Raw genomic sequence first — 17429 nt, 5'->3', positions numbered from 1 at the left:
CCAATAGGAGGAATGAAGCCCGTTTATGTGCTTACCGGGTAAGCAAAGCTTACCTTGCCCGGTAAGCAAAGCTTACCTTGCCCGGTAAGAAAAGCTTACCGGGCAAGGTAAACTCCTCAGAGTTGATAAAAAGACATCCTAAAAAAATCTAATGGTTCAAGTGTTGTAATTTTCCAATTAACTTTAAAAGATGTAAATTTTTGATTGATTTTGCATCAAGTTAAAATATAGTTGACATTTGACTGAGATTAATTACAATCGAACACTAATTGCTCGATAGAGAAAAATTGAAGTGTAATAGCTTAAAAATTAGCAAGCTTAACTACTGAATTGATCGCAAACTTCAATAGCAAATTCCTACTGAGCCTCATAGTTCAGAAGTCATTCTTAGCTTTATCAAAGTTCATGATAGCTTTGAATGGCCGTATGTAAGAATTGATTCTAGTAATCAAAATGTCTTTAGTCATGCCTACGTGACATTTGACAAAGAAACAAAAAAAAAGAAGAAAAAATAAATACAACACTAGACAAGAAACCAAAACGATGGTGACTTTTTTGGGCAATGAGGACGGTTTGGCCGAGGTCCTTACCGAAATATCTGCTTCGTCTATTCGTTTCTTCTTTTCCAGTGGCTGAAAATCACCTTCTTAAATTCTTGCTTATTGTTACTTTTTTTTCTTTGTATTTTATCGTCTTTTTTTGTTTTTTTTTTCAAAGGACGACAGCAAACCAGTAGGATTACAATGTAAAAATGAAATGATTAAACCAATACCTATTCATCTTCGAATTTGAGCAGGTACTTCAGACCAGGTAAACACAGTTTTATTTTATCAATGGCTGGGTGAGGATCCTTGTTCCTGCACAGATTCGACAAAGTCCGAGCGACATTCCTCAAAAATGATATCTGAAAATAAAACCACTTTAATAACAAGAATATCCCATGTGAATAAATGAGTTACTTTATAATTTATCAGGAATAGTTGTAACCTCAGCTATATTCAGAATGTGAACAGTGGTTAAACATCATCATGTTTAAGGAAAACACATTTTACAGAAAAGTAATTGGATGTTTTTGGACAAAAGAGGAAGGGAAAAGAGAGAGTGCTATACCAAACCTTGATTATAAAAAACAAATCTATACCGCATATCATAAATTTGCTAATTTTAACGCTTATTTGGGGTAATCTTACCACTCTTAATTGTTTGTACCTATTTTGACCTTCGTTTTTAGTTACATTATCATTCCACTTAATCCTGCTGTTGTTGAAATTATTAATATTTTCATAAATGATGTGCAAATAGGGGTCTAGAATCGGACCGCGAATTAATTTGTAGCTATTAATCTCTACCAAAGCTGATTTAGATCCAACAGACAATTCATATAAACACAGATGACAAGAACGGACAGGATGACGGGGACTGATCAGGGAGAGGTGGCATAGGGGGCACGTGCCATTTACTAGAAGGCCAAAATTACAATAATTACACAGACAGAAGGCCAAAAATACCAATGAGGGAGCCAGAGTATCGTTGGTATCCCCACACCATAAATTCTGTATCTTCCTCTGGTTCCAAGGACACCCAACATCAAGACGACAGCTTTTGATCAGATTTTGAAGAATGAATCCTAGTGATTAGGCTAGTAAAAATAGATTTTGATACCAAAGCTCTCCTCTTTCTAAAGAGATTGGACATGTACGGACCATTAAAACATATCTATAAGCCTAGCTCTCGCTTTTCATGAAGTTTTATTTTAATCCGACTTTACTCCAAACCGATGTTCGTGAAGATCCTACAGCCACTTAAACTAAATATCCTGACGACAAGAACTAGGTTGCATTTGGTACAAACTCTCGACGCGCAAAACTAGGACCGATACTTTTACTTCCCACTAAGTTTGAAAAGACCCAAAAACCCATTTGGTACATACCCTGATGTCAAAAATTGGTCACCTTCTCTCACTATGCTCAAAAAGGATACGGACTACGAAAAAGCAAAATTATCAGTTTCTCTAGCTTCTGGCAAAGTTTAGCTTATATCTGATATGGCTTTCAGCAAAGTGTCCTGATGACGAGAATTTAAGAGCCTCTCCCCAAAGGCCAGACCAGTTCCTGAGGCCCTGAAAGCATAACTATGGCAATACATCTTGCTTTTCACCAAGCTTTGTTAAAATCCGATATCCTTTTCTGCTAAATATCTCGATAAAAGGAGCTTATACACCATATCCCTCCACACAGATGAAAATGGATACAGGAATCCAAAAACTATATTTAGGACCCTCCGATCAAGTTTGTTTGATATCCAACAGACTCTTCTTCCAGATATAGGACCCCCCCCCCCTTCCAACCTCTATTTATCCAATACAATGGATGAGCCGGATTCAAATCGCACAAAGGAGAATTACTTTTGCAAGACACCTTGATGATATTAAGGAAATGAAGAATTATGATTAGTTCCTAAAATCTAGAAAAGAGACTGACCTTCGTATCTCAGACCTAGAAGAAATAGTTTTCAGCATCACATGACCCTGACGTTAAAAGATCCCTAGGAAATTTACTTTTAGAATTAGAAGGGTTTATTTTTGCCTGTTGTTTGTACTATTTAGTACGCTCAATTTTTTCCCCGATTTTTTACTGGAAAAATATTGTTAGTTTTGTCAACTCTCGGGGAACATTTCTCCTATGTCAAAAGCGGTAGCGTTGCTCCAAAACACAACACAAGGTGATATTTCAGTTAACATGTCTAAACCCAATGCTCGAATTGTAGAACAGTCAATTGTTTCCCCATCGTCTACAGTTGATTTATGTACTCAACAAAATATCTAAATTTAACTTGAAATATTGAAGATGTTTTACCAAACGGGGTTCTGGTACAAAAAAAAGATACTCTATCTTTGAGCTTAGAAAGAATCAGGGTTTTGCAGGACCTAGCGAAAAAAAAACGACAAAAAAACAAACAAAAAAAAACGCTTAAACAATAACTTGAGTCGACACCTTCGATATTGTAGTCCATTTTACTTTCTCTAAACATCTTTATAAACTTTCAAACTGAAAATGATAATTTTTATTAAATGTAAGCCATGGAGGTCTAAGATCAAAACCTGCCAGACAAGTTTAGCAAAGCCGTACCCAGGATTTTTTTTCGGAGGGGGTTTTACTAAAAAGATTCTCTTTTATTTATTTTTTTTTTCGGGGGGGGGGTTACACAAAAACGCATACAAAATTGGTTTGTCCCTTTTTGTTAGTTTTACCAGTCAGACAAACATTTCGGGAGGGGGGGGGGTCAAACCCCCATAACCTCCCTGGATACAGCCCTGAAGTTAATTCCCAGCAATATTTTACGACAGTGGACAGCCGAGTTATTTCTTTATCTTTTCTTTGGAGTGCATCATCTTATGATTTTATAAGAGGTATCCGGAATAAGCGAACATCTATCTTAGCTAACAAGTTATGTTCGTCTTTGTAAGAGGGGAGGGGTCTCCCAAGGAATTTTCAAGGATCCATTCAAATTTAAGAAAAACCTTTTTATTACAATTCTGCTATTTGGTTTAAAAGTTTCACAACTTGAGACATGAAACTCTTCGTGGGAGAATGGTCTGACATTGAAATTTCACTTCTCTATTTATTTCGCTTCGATACCATTTTTCTTTAGTCTATAGAAAATAGCAATAAACATTACTGCTGTTTTTAACATATAGTATTTATCTACCTAGATTCACAGTTGAAAGCTATAGCCACCTATTGCACCACTTATTTAGTGAACAGCCATTGTCTAAATCACAATAATTTCCTAGATTGGAGAAACCAGTGATTGGCTCGACAACGTTGTTTATCATAGATTTCCGTGCAAAGGCAATCAGAAAACAACACAACGAATCTTGGATTTTCGGTAATTGGAGCGGTTGCCCAATCAAACGGATTCAGTAATAACTTATTTTCTTTTTCATTGCAGACAAAAAAAAGGATATATCTATGGCTGTTTTCAGGTTGTTGCGCTAGTAACATAATATAAAGAAATATGAAACCTTAGACAAACTGAAGAGAGTGGCCAAGTAACAAACCATGTCTAAGAATTCAGGAGGAAAATATTGTCAGTAATTGGAGACGTGAAAAAAGCAGTTGCGACGTCGTAAAAACTGAAAATTGTCTCCCAAGAAGAAAAACATGAAGATAGAACAGTTACACAACACACTAGCAAACCAGTAGTCAATCTTAAAAAATACCATCACCCAAAGTTTTGAATACTATTTTTTCTGTGAAACTCAGTATAAAAAAAAAACCTATAACGCTAAACAATGCATATCAGCCTTTTACAAATTTTGAATTTAGTTTTGAAAAATGCAACAGAAAAAAAATCGTAAAAAAAAACAATTCTTAAAGAGATAAAATTCCCCGAACGCAAATTTAAACAAAATATAACACATAAATTTTGAGTGATGGAAAAATTAAAACTAATTGGAAATTAGTATCAAAAAACAGTCCACAAGGATCGACGTTTCGTTATCATTTAAGAGCAAAAATTTGAATTTTGCTTATGAGTTTACAAGTACGACGCGCGTACTCTGGAAACTATACGGGGATTACAACAGATTTCATAAAGCAGTGCTAAGATTCAGTAGAGCCACAATTGATTGATGCAAGTTTTGGAGGCATAGATATGAACCCATGATAGTTTGGTGACTGATTGTGAGAGGGGAGGAGGTGTCTGGATTGTAAATCGAAAGTCCCAGCTAAAATCGATAAGGAGAGTAGCAAATTCTTTTCCGCCGGAGTGTATTTCAAACGTTTTTGGTTTCGCCAATGGGGGATAGATTAATTGATCAAAATGCCACCGCTGGGCCTAATAAATTTGCTTGGAGGAGTCCGATCCCTTGTATGCAACTATAGAACCGTATTTTATCTATTGAATAAGCATCCACCCTTCCAACTGCATAGTAACTCATTCTTTTATTCCAGTAATTAAAACAGTAAAAATATTTTGTATTACTTTGAAACATATATGTAAGCTCCGAATATTTTAAAAGCACACTTGGCGCCTTTTCTTTGATGTTGGATCGCTCCCAGAATAAGAAAACATGTATGGCAGAAAGTAACGCTTGGCCGTTATCACGAGAAGGATGCTGCACTGTTGAAGTCGTCCCTTGAATATATTTGGTCAAAACCGCTTAAGGTCGTCATGGAGAGGTCGTCATGTTGGATGCCCCAACAGGCCTGGGAAGACCTAAGTCTAAGTAAGTACATCGATTCAAGAAAACACTTTGCAATTTTAAGGCGCCAAGTAAATCCTCTCATTAACTTTTGCAAAGGATTCTTTAATTTACAAACCAATTTACTAGGAAAGACATTAGAGTATAGAATAGCAACGAATTACAACATCAGCTATACGAATTAAGGGAACAGCATGAGAGACCACTTCCCAAACTTAACATTCATACTAGCTTTATCATGTCAATAACACTGAGCTTCTTTTGTCATTCAGGACACCTTAGATCCAAGGATAAGTGTTTCTAGCCTGGTTCATGAAGAGGGATGACTTAATAGAAATTTGTTTTGTGCATTTATGAGAGCCAAAATTATGACTTGAGAAATACTAAAAATTGAATCGATAGCAAATTTTCTTATAGCCCGGATGAAAATATAAGATTTCATCTGCTTGGTTTTGACAGATATTTTGAATATAAATTCAAAGTAAGTAGTAAATCCAAGGATCAACCAAATAAAATTAGGATTGATGATAAGCATCTTTTGCCTTCCACAATATCAAACATAACCTTCTCCTTTCACATATTTTCAACTCTTGAGGACAAGGTAAAGCAAAACGACTAACATCCTATACCAGGAAATAAAAATAAAAAAATAAACAGATATACATTTCTTAATTTTAATTGCCTCCCTGAAAAACTGCATAAGATCTTTAATGGGGACAATAATGGAAGTGTGCTTCCTGGTTTATTACTGAATTTTGGAATGCAGGGTAAAACAGTAAAATTTATTTTCAATACCCGTCAATGAGATGCTTCAGTTGAGGAGCTATAAATATATATATATATATATATATATATATATATATATATATATATATATATTGCCTTTCTAAACCTTTTTTCTATAATAGATTTCAGCAAATTTATGGAATACCGATAGAAAAATAAATATGCTTGAGATACTTCGGTTCAAGAATTATGTAAATTTCATTTACATAATTCCCACACATAAATAATTTCATTCACAAACTGAGAGCAAAATTCAAGAGCTAAAAATATGTTCTGAAGCTCACATAGTCCTAAAACTGAACTATCTCCGGGGCATTTTATTTTCAATCGTTCCTTGGATAGGGTCTATTTTAATTTCGTGTTTTGTTTGTGAGGTTCGTTTTGATTTCAATTTTTCCTTCGACCTTTTGTGTATATTTTTTTACTCTTTATTTAAATAATATAAAATGAGTATCATTGATATATAAAGAGAAGTACTATATAAAACGCTAAATATTAACATCAAAAGGAGGAGTATTAACATAAAAGGAGTGATTTTAATATAGTAGCTTTCTTAAGATAAAAGAATCATTCGATAGTCTAAATTGAATAACGTTATCCACATGTTTAAACAGTTCTCAGCAACTGCACTTTGAAATTACAATTATTTGTTTATTGAAGATTTGAGGTTCATTATTAAAACGAAGCATTGAACCAGGGGTAAACTAAAAGAGGAACCCTAAAAGCTCCTAATACTTAGTCGATGGAGACAGTAACATAATCCAAAGATAGGCATGAATTTTTTTTTACTTTCAGTAGCCACATCACTAGAAGAAACTTAGAAACTTTCAGTTGTTTATATCAATTATTTAGATCCATGTCAAAACTGAATCATAAATGGGAATGAATTAAAATAAATGAAAAAACATCCAGTAAACCAAGGACTATAAAGGGTACGAGAAGAATGCGAAAGATACTTTCTTTTTTGATGAATTTGATGAATGGACGTTGATTAGATTGCTTGATTTATAAGTTCAAAGCAAATTATAGTTGAAAATCCAATGAAAATTAAGGTAAATAAAAGAAAACAGAAAATGAAAGTAACTCACAGGGGTGTTTGCACTAATCCAGTTCAACAGAGGCGGTAAACCATTGCATCTAAAAACTTCATCTCGAAGACAAGCCCCATCATCGACTCTCTTCTTACTTCTCGTTATACACCCCGAACAAATTGCTTGGCAAATTGCTTATCATTATAAGTAATAATAGAGACGAACGCGGGAATGGCACAGTGCATAATTATAGTTGAAAATTCAATGAAAAGTAAGGTAAAAAAAAGAAGAAGAAAGTAACTCACAGGGGTGGTTGTGTTAATCAAGTTCAACAGAGGCGGTAAAACGTTGCATCTAAAAACTTCATCTCGAAGAACAGCACCGTCACCGGCTATATTTCCAAGGGCCCAAACAGCTTGCTCGGCCACGTTCGTATGACGAGAAGTCAGAAGAGAGACGAACGCAGGAATGGCACCATACATAACCACAGTTCGTGTTTGCTCAGAAGTCCCAGAAGCGATATTTGTTAAAGCCCAACCAGCTTCAAACTGAAGCTCCGGCCTAAAAAACAATCCATCAGTTTTTGCTCTCTCTTTCCCTCTTAAAGAGGCACCTAGCCATTAACACACAATTCAATTATGAATAGATATAGTGTCGAATTAGCAGCGGATGTTTAGGGAGACTGATAGATAATAACTAATAAATACAACAGACAAAGTGCTTATGGTTTAGACACTATTATAAGATAGGTTTAGATCTCACGTTGAAAATTCAGACCTTTGCATACCCGAATTTAGTTCTTTTGGTTTTATTTCCTTTTTTGTGGATTAATTTGTCCAATTTTGTCTTTTTGTAGTTTATTTAACCGACTTTTCTTTTTCTCACAGTTTTTCCTTTACACAGAACATAACTTGGTGTATGACTTCGCCGAAATGTCTGCTACTGGTTACGATTTTTCTGTTTTCTTTTTATTGAGCTGCCTATATAGGCACTAGGCTACCAAGATAAATAAATTCAAGCAAATTTAAATTGTCAGGGATTTGGGCCCAAATTAACCCCTGCCTTCGACCATCAGCAAATCAAAGCCTATTTATCATAAATAAAAAAAGAAATGAGTGCTTATCCAATTTATGTGCCCTAAACTAAATTATATTTTAACAAAATCTGAATTAAATTACACTAAGAATGTTTCTACCTATTGGTTTTCAGAATAACTCTAAGTTTAACTACTCCCTCCCCCCTCCCATTGTCTGTACGTTTAAAAAATTCACATGAATATACTGGGGGCATACCATGTATTTTTCACTGTATAACGGCGGGGAGGGGGGGAATTGTCATTTTTCAATTATCCTTCGATGAAAGTACAAAAAGGGTTTTGAACTAACTATGATTTATTTATGATCTATCAAATAGATGTATCAGATATATTATAATCAACTGATGTTACGACGGTAGAATGTGTACCGCCTGGTGTGTCTGCGCTAGAGTAGCGACGGCAAATGATATCTCGGCAAAAGAAACGCTCGGTAAAAAAACACAAACTGTGTCTCGGGCCTAATATGTGCTCACCGACTCACAAGATTGGCGGGTATGAAGGAGAGGGAGTTCTCCCACTCTGAGATTGGCCCAAAGGATATCTCTCTGCTGGACAAAAAAAACTGATATGAATACTCACTTTTTCATCGTTGACAGTTCCCCCCCCCCACCATTTCCCAAATCCTTTTTTCTAATACGGACCATGAGAAAGTTTTCTTTTTTGTGAAATGTTCACATTTTTGTACATACGATGCGTACGACAGCACAATATAATCTAACTTTGGCCTTCTATTAACCATCAGACGAAATTTCCCCTTTTTATAACCAGCGACGTTAAAGATTTCAATTATTTGGGTCATATCATGGAAAATAATACAGCTTACGTGATCATACCACTAGATAAGTATTTTTTACAATCGTCCAGAAAAACGACAATGACACATTACACCATCAGATGTTTTGTTACATGAATCTATTGGGCTTTTATCTTATTTGATTGTTGTGACAATCTATATCTAGCACACACCTCTGAACTCTTATTTTTGAAATCTCAAAGATCACAACTATTGTATCTTGAATTACATCACTGGAGATCTCAACTTCACAGTTTTCACAGAAAATCCCCAATCAAATGCTCATACTTTTAAACCCTTGTCTCTACGGGTTAGACGTTACGATGTTACGTCGAATCCTTCATTTCTTAAGTTGCAGCAAAAACTGGCGCACAGAAATAAAAGAAGTTGCTTCAAAGGCACTGAGTAAATAATTAAATTGATTTTACAAAATGTGTTGGAACAAGAACAGCAATTAGGAGCTATTATTCTAAAAGGTTCCAAAATTCCATCTTTCAATCTATTCTTTTGCATAAATATAAAATGAGATAACAAGTAAACTCACATTTCTTCCCTTTGAAGGAAATCGACAAGTTTTGGGACAATTCCGGCTTGAATAAAAGCATCAATTGGAGGATTTTTCTCCCGACTCAAGATCTTTCTAGCAGCAAATGTTGATGACATCTGTTGCTCCGGATTATCGGACATTATCCCTGAAATATTCAAAAGAGATGAAAATCAAAATCCATTCATCTGATTCAAAAATCTAAACAAATGTTCCGACAAGATGCAAAAATCATGAATGTTACAAGAAAAAACCGCTGGTATTAAGCATAACCTAAAAGACGGCTTTAATTGAAAGAAAGGAAAAAAAAGTCCAAATGAAAGTAAGCACTAATACAAAAATTTCTAGTCATGTGGCTATCGACAAAACGGGTTTTCTTGCCGTCACCAACTTTTGAAGACAGATATTTTATACGCAAGCACAGAATCTACTTGATTCTACGATTCAATAGAACCTAGAAAACATTTTGTATTGGCTCAATACTAATTAATTGTAAATATTTCTTACAAGCTTCAAATACTAGTCTGTGTTAATAAGTTTTTACTAACAAAAAATATTATTCCCTCTTGGGCTGTGAAAAATCACAAGGAGCAAAATGATATTTTCCGGCATTTACTGATAAGCGGGAGCATCTCGTCTTTCGAAGGCGAAGAAGGAATTCAATGATCGTAACTGAAAGGACTATCTCGATATTCTTGTTTATTCAAGACCAGCCAATACCAGTTGCCCAGAATATGACTTTTACAACGATAGGCCATAAAACACACAGCCCATAATGCTGCTTTTATATTAACTTTCATGCGAGCAATTAGTCTTTTGATTCACAGGAATCAACTGGCAACTCAAGTCACCCAGTTAAACGTCCTGTTTAGTTTCTGTGGGCTATCACAAAGAATAATATTAGTTCACTTAAATTCAGTTAATAGGAGTTAGGTCTCAAATGAAGACGGACTTCATAAAAAATGATATTTAGAGGATTCAGCGGCCATGTCAGTAGGAGAATGATGACTAGTTGCATGATAGTATCTGCTGCACCTACATTATTATTTAAAATGGCTCAGATCAGCAATACAACCCCATGCCGCAACAAATAGTCTACATAAGTGATACCTCATCGACGGATGTTGAAAATTTGATTTTGAAATGACTTGTATTCTGAGTGTCAATCTTTACGGCCGGGGATCAACTTCTCTTTAACAAGTGTCTAATTTCAGTTATTTTGAGTGAACTGACAGAACACCTAAATACTTTCTTTTAAAACAGTTGACGATATGTTTGTTCGTCTTGATCCGAAAAGACAGAGAAAAAGACGGTTTCAGATTTTAACCTTATCAATGCAAAAAATTGAAATAAATAATTATTTAAAATTACACGTTTTTTAATAAGCCAATTAAATATTTTCATTTTAAATGCAATTAACATGATATTCCTACATTTTTTTTCAAAAAAAAAAAAGAAAAAAAAAAGAAAAAAAAGATAAGGAAAACCATTATTTAAACCTAAACCACATACTATTTAGAAACAAAATTCAGCTATTGGAAGCAATTGAAATTCCAACAGACGTCTAGTCCATTTTCCGCCTGGTCAAAGCATGGAACTGGATATCTCTGAAGCAATCCTATTAAGACTCTACAAACAATGAAGAATGTAAATGTGTAATGAGGAAATTTGAAACAGTCAACTGCAGAAAAAAGATAATTGAATTTATTGGCTAAGATGAAAGCAGTCGTCCTCAGCGACCCAAAAATATAGAAAAGGCAGCGTGATTTTCGTCATTATTTGCCTATTAAGATTAAGATATTTTTTATAACATTAAATACAATAATAGTGGAAAATTTAATGGTAAAATATCTACACAATCCTTGCACAGAAAATTAGAGCAAAAAGGGCAATTTCTTTGCGCTGTCAACAAAAATGCCTTTTTATTAATGACAAATTGAGCTTTTAATTTGGGCTTTGATCGTTAGAAAATCCCGACCTTGTTTTCATGGATCCTAAAGGATGCCATTTCTGTTTTGTAGTTCTAGAACAAGTGAAATTTTCAAATTTAAAAGTTACCTCAATGTGTAAGTTCCTATTTTTAATATAGCATTGGCCACGTGTTCATATAAATAGTTCTTCAATAATGAATTATTCATTATGCATAACATCGATCTTCACACATTTCGTTCTTTTTCTTCTATTCTTTCCATGTCTACATACAGGGGTGGTTGGTCTACACCCTTGATATTGGTACCTATTCTGCAAATATTTGACATACATGGACCTAAAATGTTGTTTTAAGTAGAGGCAGTTAAAAATTTGTGACACCCCTCCTCCCATCACCTCAAAAAATCTTTTCTGTGTGCATCTAAGATAAAAAGACAAGTTTGTGTGTTTAAAGGATTAAACTGTCTTGGTTTTAATCCCCTCTCAGGCACAAGTGTTCAAGGCAAAGTTCATTCTGAAATTGATTCATTCCGAAATTGACCTTAATTATACATTATTTGAAAAAAACTACGTTTTCTAAAGAGTTAAAGAGGCTGAGTTACAGGGTCGAACCTTAAAACGTACAGGGATTAGGAGGCACAGTTGGGGGGCTGCCAGCCCCCAAACCCCAAGCTTTCGCAGCCTTTAAATAAACAAAAAAAGTTTTTTAAACTGAAAGTAAGGAGCGACATTAAATCTTAAAACGAACAGAAATTATTCCGTATATGAAAGGGGCTCTGCTCTCCTCAACACCTCGCTCTTTACGCTAAAGTTTGACTTTCTCACGACTCTTTTTTTTAAACAATAAAAACTTTAGCGTAAAGAGCGAGGCGTTGAGGAGGGCACAGCCCCTTTCATATACGGAATATTTTCTGTTCGTTTTAAGATTTAATGTCGCTCCTTACTTTCAGTTTAAAAAACTTTTTTTTATTTAAAGGCTGCGAAAGCGGGGGTTTGGGGGTGGCAGCCCCCCAACTGTGCCTCCTAATCCCTGTACGTTTTACGGTTCGACCTTGTAACTCAGCCTCTTTAACTCTTTAGAAAACGTAGTTTTTTTCAAATAATTTCTGCACGTTTTTGTACAGTTTATTACTTATTATTGCTTGACTAACTGTTTGCTGACCGTGTCAGGAGTTATTTAAAAAAGAGGCTGAGTTTCTTTTTTAAACTGTAAATTCAGTATATAAAAAATTTTCTCTGACGGTGAATCGAACCCGGGTTTTCCGCCTAACAGTCAGGAGTCTTGACCGCTGGACTAAATAGACATAATTATAATTGTTTTTTAGTAAAGTGAATCTATTTTTAAAGCAAGCAAATCCCCATAAAACTTGATATTTGGTTTTTGGAAAACAGGGAAGGAGTGATCGGATTGAGCTGAAATTTCGAGGATAAGCTCCCGGGCCCTAGGAAAGCTTAACCTTTAAATTTCAGCCCAATCGGACAACGTCAAAGGGGGGACTGCGGTGGGAGGGTCGAAACTTCCGGCCCAGTTTACCCCATGAAGATAAAGTCGGAGGAGGATAAAATTTTGCATGTTTCTTAGTTTGAGCTTGGGCTACAAAATGCGATCACCGCCGTCTCTCTGCGCCCGCTAGGACCTGAAATCGCTTACCCTTGTGGTGGGTCACCACTTTCTCGAGGCACACGGGGGCGTCATTGAGCCTGTCGGGGGGGGGGGTGAAATTGTGCACGGGTCTTATTTTGAGGGTTGGCTAAAAAATTCGATGACCGCTGTTTCTCTGCAACCGCTAGGACCGGAAATTGCTTGCGGACTCTTATAGGAAAGCGAGCCCATATTTTCGCGGGCTAGCCGGCTTATAGCGGGTTCTTATAGGAAAACGAGGTTTTTCGTAAATTTAAATTCGGGGGATAATTTTTTCGGTCTGAAAATATCAAAAGACCCTAACAGTTCTAATTCTGCTTCGAATGATTCCACATTCACCCGGATCAGGGGCCAACTGTGGCCTGTCGGCGGGGATAAAAAAAAAAAAAAGAAATGAATTTTAAGTGGGGCTATTTGGTTTTTTGAAAACAGGGAAGGAGTGATCGGATTGAGCTGAAATTTCGAGGATAAGCTCCCAACCCTAGGAAAGCTTAACCTCTAAATTTCAGCCCAATCGGACAACGTTAAAGGAGGGCTGTGGTGGGAGGGTCGAAACTTCCGGCCCAGTTTACCCCATGAAGATAAAGTCGGAGGAGGATGAAATTTTGCAAGTTTCTTAGTTTGAGCTTGGGCTACAAAATGCGATTACCGCCGTCTCTCTGCGACCTCTAGGACCTGAAATCGCTTAACATTGTGGTGGGTCGCCTCTTTATAGAGTCACAAGTGTGCCTCCTTGATGTAAAACCGGGTGTGAGTTCAATACTAGTGATGAACTATCCAGGAAGCAAGTTAATGCTAATAAAGATATATGCAAATATGCCTGGAGAGGGGTTTGCAAGAAGGAAGAGTCGTGTAAATACCTTCATTTGTGCAAGAATTATTATTTGAAGAATGAATGCAGTGTCCCTGGGTGCAAACTCTTACATTCCAGGGTGTGTGACAGTTTTAGAAGTGGACTTTGCTTCGGTGAATGCAGTCAAATCCACTTGACATATGGTTACAAATCTTTTAAAAAGCTCTTAAATAGTGCCGAAAAAAAAAATTTAAACCCACAGTCAGCACCCACTCCAATTTCTTCTCTCATCAGTCCGAACCTGTCAAAAAACGATTTACATCAAACCTTCCCACCATTACATCAAAGGTCAGTGAGATACCGCAAGCAGTTCAGCTCAACGAAAACAAATTCTCCCCCCTCCAACAGTGCCAAGAAAACTGTCAAAAAACGAGAGTCACCGAGCCTGTCAAGTAACACATCAGTGTCCATTGAAGCACCACCACCCGCTCATTCCGGGGTATTTAAGACCCCCACCGTATTCTATCACCACAAAGAAGATCCTACTTCCATCCATTCGTTCCAAGGTACTTCGGGTTATGGAAGCATCGAATTACGCGACTCTAGTGTAAACCAGTGTTATAGTTCTAACTTTTGTCCCCCCAAATCCCAACTTAATAATATCCCCATAATTTGTCCGCTGTCCTCCTTTTCTCTGAAGCCTGGTCCAGCCCCGCCTTTTAATCCTGCTTCTCAAACGAATCCCAGCATTTATCCCGAAAAAGATGCCTCTCCTCTCCCAGATCCACGTTCCTCCCACCCCCCACTGTCTCCCACAATTAACGAACAAAAAATTGCCCTCTTTTGTAACCGTTTTACTTTCCCAAAGTTGCTTGTTACGAACGCCGAAAGCCTGAATTTCGACAAATTGATCGAGCTAGAGGCCCTCTGTCAAGTACACAAAATTGATGTAATTGCCGTAACTAAGGTCCAAGCACAGAACCCTGATTTATTGAAAATTAATAACCACTCACAATTCATAAAATATCGACCTCATGATTAACCCCTAGGTAAAAAGGGAGGTGGAATACTATTATTTGTAAATAATTATCTCTTTCCTAAATTAATTCATGTTCCCAACCTTTCAGATTACGATGAAATCATCTGGGCAGGTGTAAAACCCAGGGTTTTACCACGCCCCTTTAATTTGATTGTGTTTTGCTGCTTCTATTATTCCCCAAATCAAATAGGCTGCACAAAGACAGCGATTTTACCAACAACTGCATAATAGTGCCGACTTTGTAATATGCAAATTCCCGAACGCCGGTATTTTCTTAGTAGGTGATGCTAATGATCTAAAGTTAAATTCCCTTTGTAGTTCCCTAAACGTAAAACAAACAGTAAAAATAACAACAACAAAAGGAAATTCTACCCTTGATTTGATTTGTACCAATATGCAGGCATTCTATGTCCCTCCTGTCCCCTTGCCCCCGTTAGGAGGAAGTTACCATTTTTGTTTATTAACGAAGCCTCTCAACAGCTTTAATCATACTTTTTTTGTTACTGAGTTCTCTTATCGCCCAATTTCCAATGATGGCCTTTATACATTTGGATCTTAATTTACCAATGAAAACTGGCTGGCTCTCAAAGGAAAAATAACATTAATTTTTAAGTCTATGAATTCCAAAATCTGATCCAAACAAAATACATAAAATCCTTTCCTATGAAAAAAGTTAAAACTATTCTAATGACAAACCATACATACATTACTAGCCAATTGAAAAAATTAATTAGAATTAACTTGAATCTATTAAATAGTGGTAAAACATCCGAAACGAACTCACTGCGTAAACATACAAAAAACGAAATACATAAATCTGCGTCATCATGTTATAAATGCAAAGTCCAGGATTTATTTTCTACAAAGCCAAAACAATGGTATAATAGAATAAAGAAAATTTGTGGGAAAACATATAATAATATAGATTTCCATTTCAAAGAAGACCCTTCAGTTACAGCAAATGATCTGAACATGTTTCTTTCTTCCATAGTTCAGAACCTACCTCCTCTTTCTTTTGACACTCCTTATGATTTGTGCTCTCTCAACTTTCCCATTATTTCGCCCTCGAGTGTGGAGGCAAAAGTTAAGAACATTAAAAAGTGTAGTACATGTCCACTAGACATCCCGATTGTACTAATTAAAGCCTTTGCCGACAATCTCTCAGAGCCTTTGTCCTTACTTTTTAATGAAATTACCTCTACTGGTAAATTTCCAAATTCTTAGAAATTAGGTTTTATTACTCCCGTAAAAAAGAAAGGTAACAATCAAGATTTTGATGGTGTCCGTCCCATTACTCTTACTCCAGTTTTTTCGAAGTTATATGACAGCTTTTTAGCTGAGTGGTTGAAAGTGAAGATAATCCCCAAAGTTGACCAAAGACAATTCGCAAACCTACGCTCTACATCTACTACCCACTATCTTGTTCACCTTATGAACACGATATGTAACACACTCGAAAAACCCAATACCTGGCTCAATGTTGTCGCTGTTGACTTGCAAAAAGCTTTTGATTTAATCAACCACAATATACACAATATATATTAGAAAAGCTATCTAATGACTTTCAAGATGACCCTTATTTAATTAGAATAATTGCGTCTTTCCTCTAAAATAGAACGCAAACCGTAAAATACTTGAATGTAGATTTTAAACCCATCCCGCTTTGAATTGGTGTGCCCCTGGGAGCCCTCTTAGGTCCTTATTCATTTCTTACAGTGAAAAACGGCCTTGGTGTTTATTTTTCAGAGAGATGGATATTTTTTGATGATCTAACTGTCTTAGAGACATGTTTCAAGAATTCAAAAAGCAACCCAATGCACATCTTGGAATCGATATCAGCCGAAGCTCTTACTGATGATATGAAAGTCAACCTTTTAAAGCCAACTGTTCTTACTATTAATTTCCATAAAACTCACCCTTCTTTCTCCTGTCCAATCCTCCCTGGAATGTCTGTTACCACTGTGAAATTACTGGGCGTTACCATCTCAAGCGACTTAAAATGGGATTGTCATATTAATGACATCTTAAAACGTGCAAATGCCTCATTTTCCCTCCTTAAACTCCTTAAAAAATTTAAATCCCATAAATCGCATTGTTTGAGGATTTTTCTGTCATTTGTACGCCCAACCCTTGAGTACGCCTGTCCTGTTTGGCATCCTGGCATTTCCATCGAATTGTCGGACAGAATAGAGGCAGTCCCAAAAAAGGTGCCTAAGAATTATCTTCAATGAGGGTACAGTACCTTATATTTCCCTTCTTAGGAGAGCTAATCTTGTCACCCTTAAGGAAGGGAGAGCAAAAATTACCTTGCGTTTTGCTAACAATGCCCTTCATAACCCTCGAACAACTCCCCTTTTCCCTGGTCAATATTCGCCCCTTCGACCCCGCGTTCTGTGTCAACAAAAATCCCCCTTCTTGCCCCCATAAGAGTTTGCACTGAAAGATATAGAAGAACTTTTATCCCTTCCCTAGCTGACATTTTCAACCAGTGACTCTCCGCAGCCTCCCCCCCTCACTCATTTTTTACCTCATAGTTATTAATTTTAATGCCCATTTTGCAAATTTGGAGG

The 17429-nt window shown here is 36.3% G+C and overlaps 1 pseudogene across 1 annotated transcript in view; it reads right to left on the bottom strand.

The window, feature by feature from the left end:
• LOC148953729 (importin subunit alpha-5-like) overlaps window positions 1-17429 on the bottom strand; it is a 50763-nt pseudogene that overhangs the window by 16445 nt on the left and 16889 nt on the right. Inside the window, exons 3-5 of the transcript XR_016141481.1 lie at window positions 9457-9604; window positions 7329-7584; window positions 773-904 (exon numbers count right to left, since the gene is read on the bottom strand). The product of XR_016141481.1 is annotated as an importin subunit alpha-5-like (transcript). The remainder of the gene's footprint in view (window positions 1-772; window positions 905-7328; window positions 7585-9456; window positions 9605-17429) is intronic.

Source organism: Artemia sp. Qi Xiang Cuo, chromosome 3 (assembly GCF_049724085.1).
Source record: "Artemia sp. Qi Xiang Cuo chromosome 3, ASM4972408v1, whole genome shotgun sequence".
Taxonomy (NCBI): domain Eukaryota; kingdom Metazoa; phylum Arthropoda; class Branchiopoda; order Anostraca; family Artemiidae; genus Artemia; species Artemia sp. Qi Xiang Cuo.
This window is presented reverse-complemented; position numbering and strand designations above follow the sequence as displayed.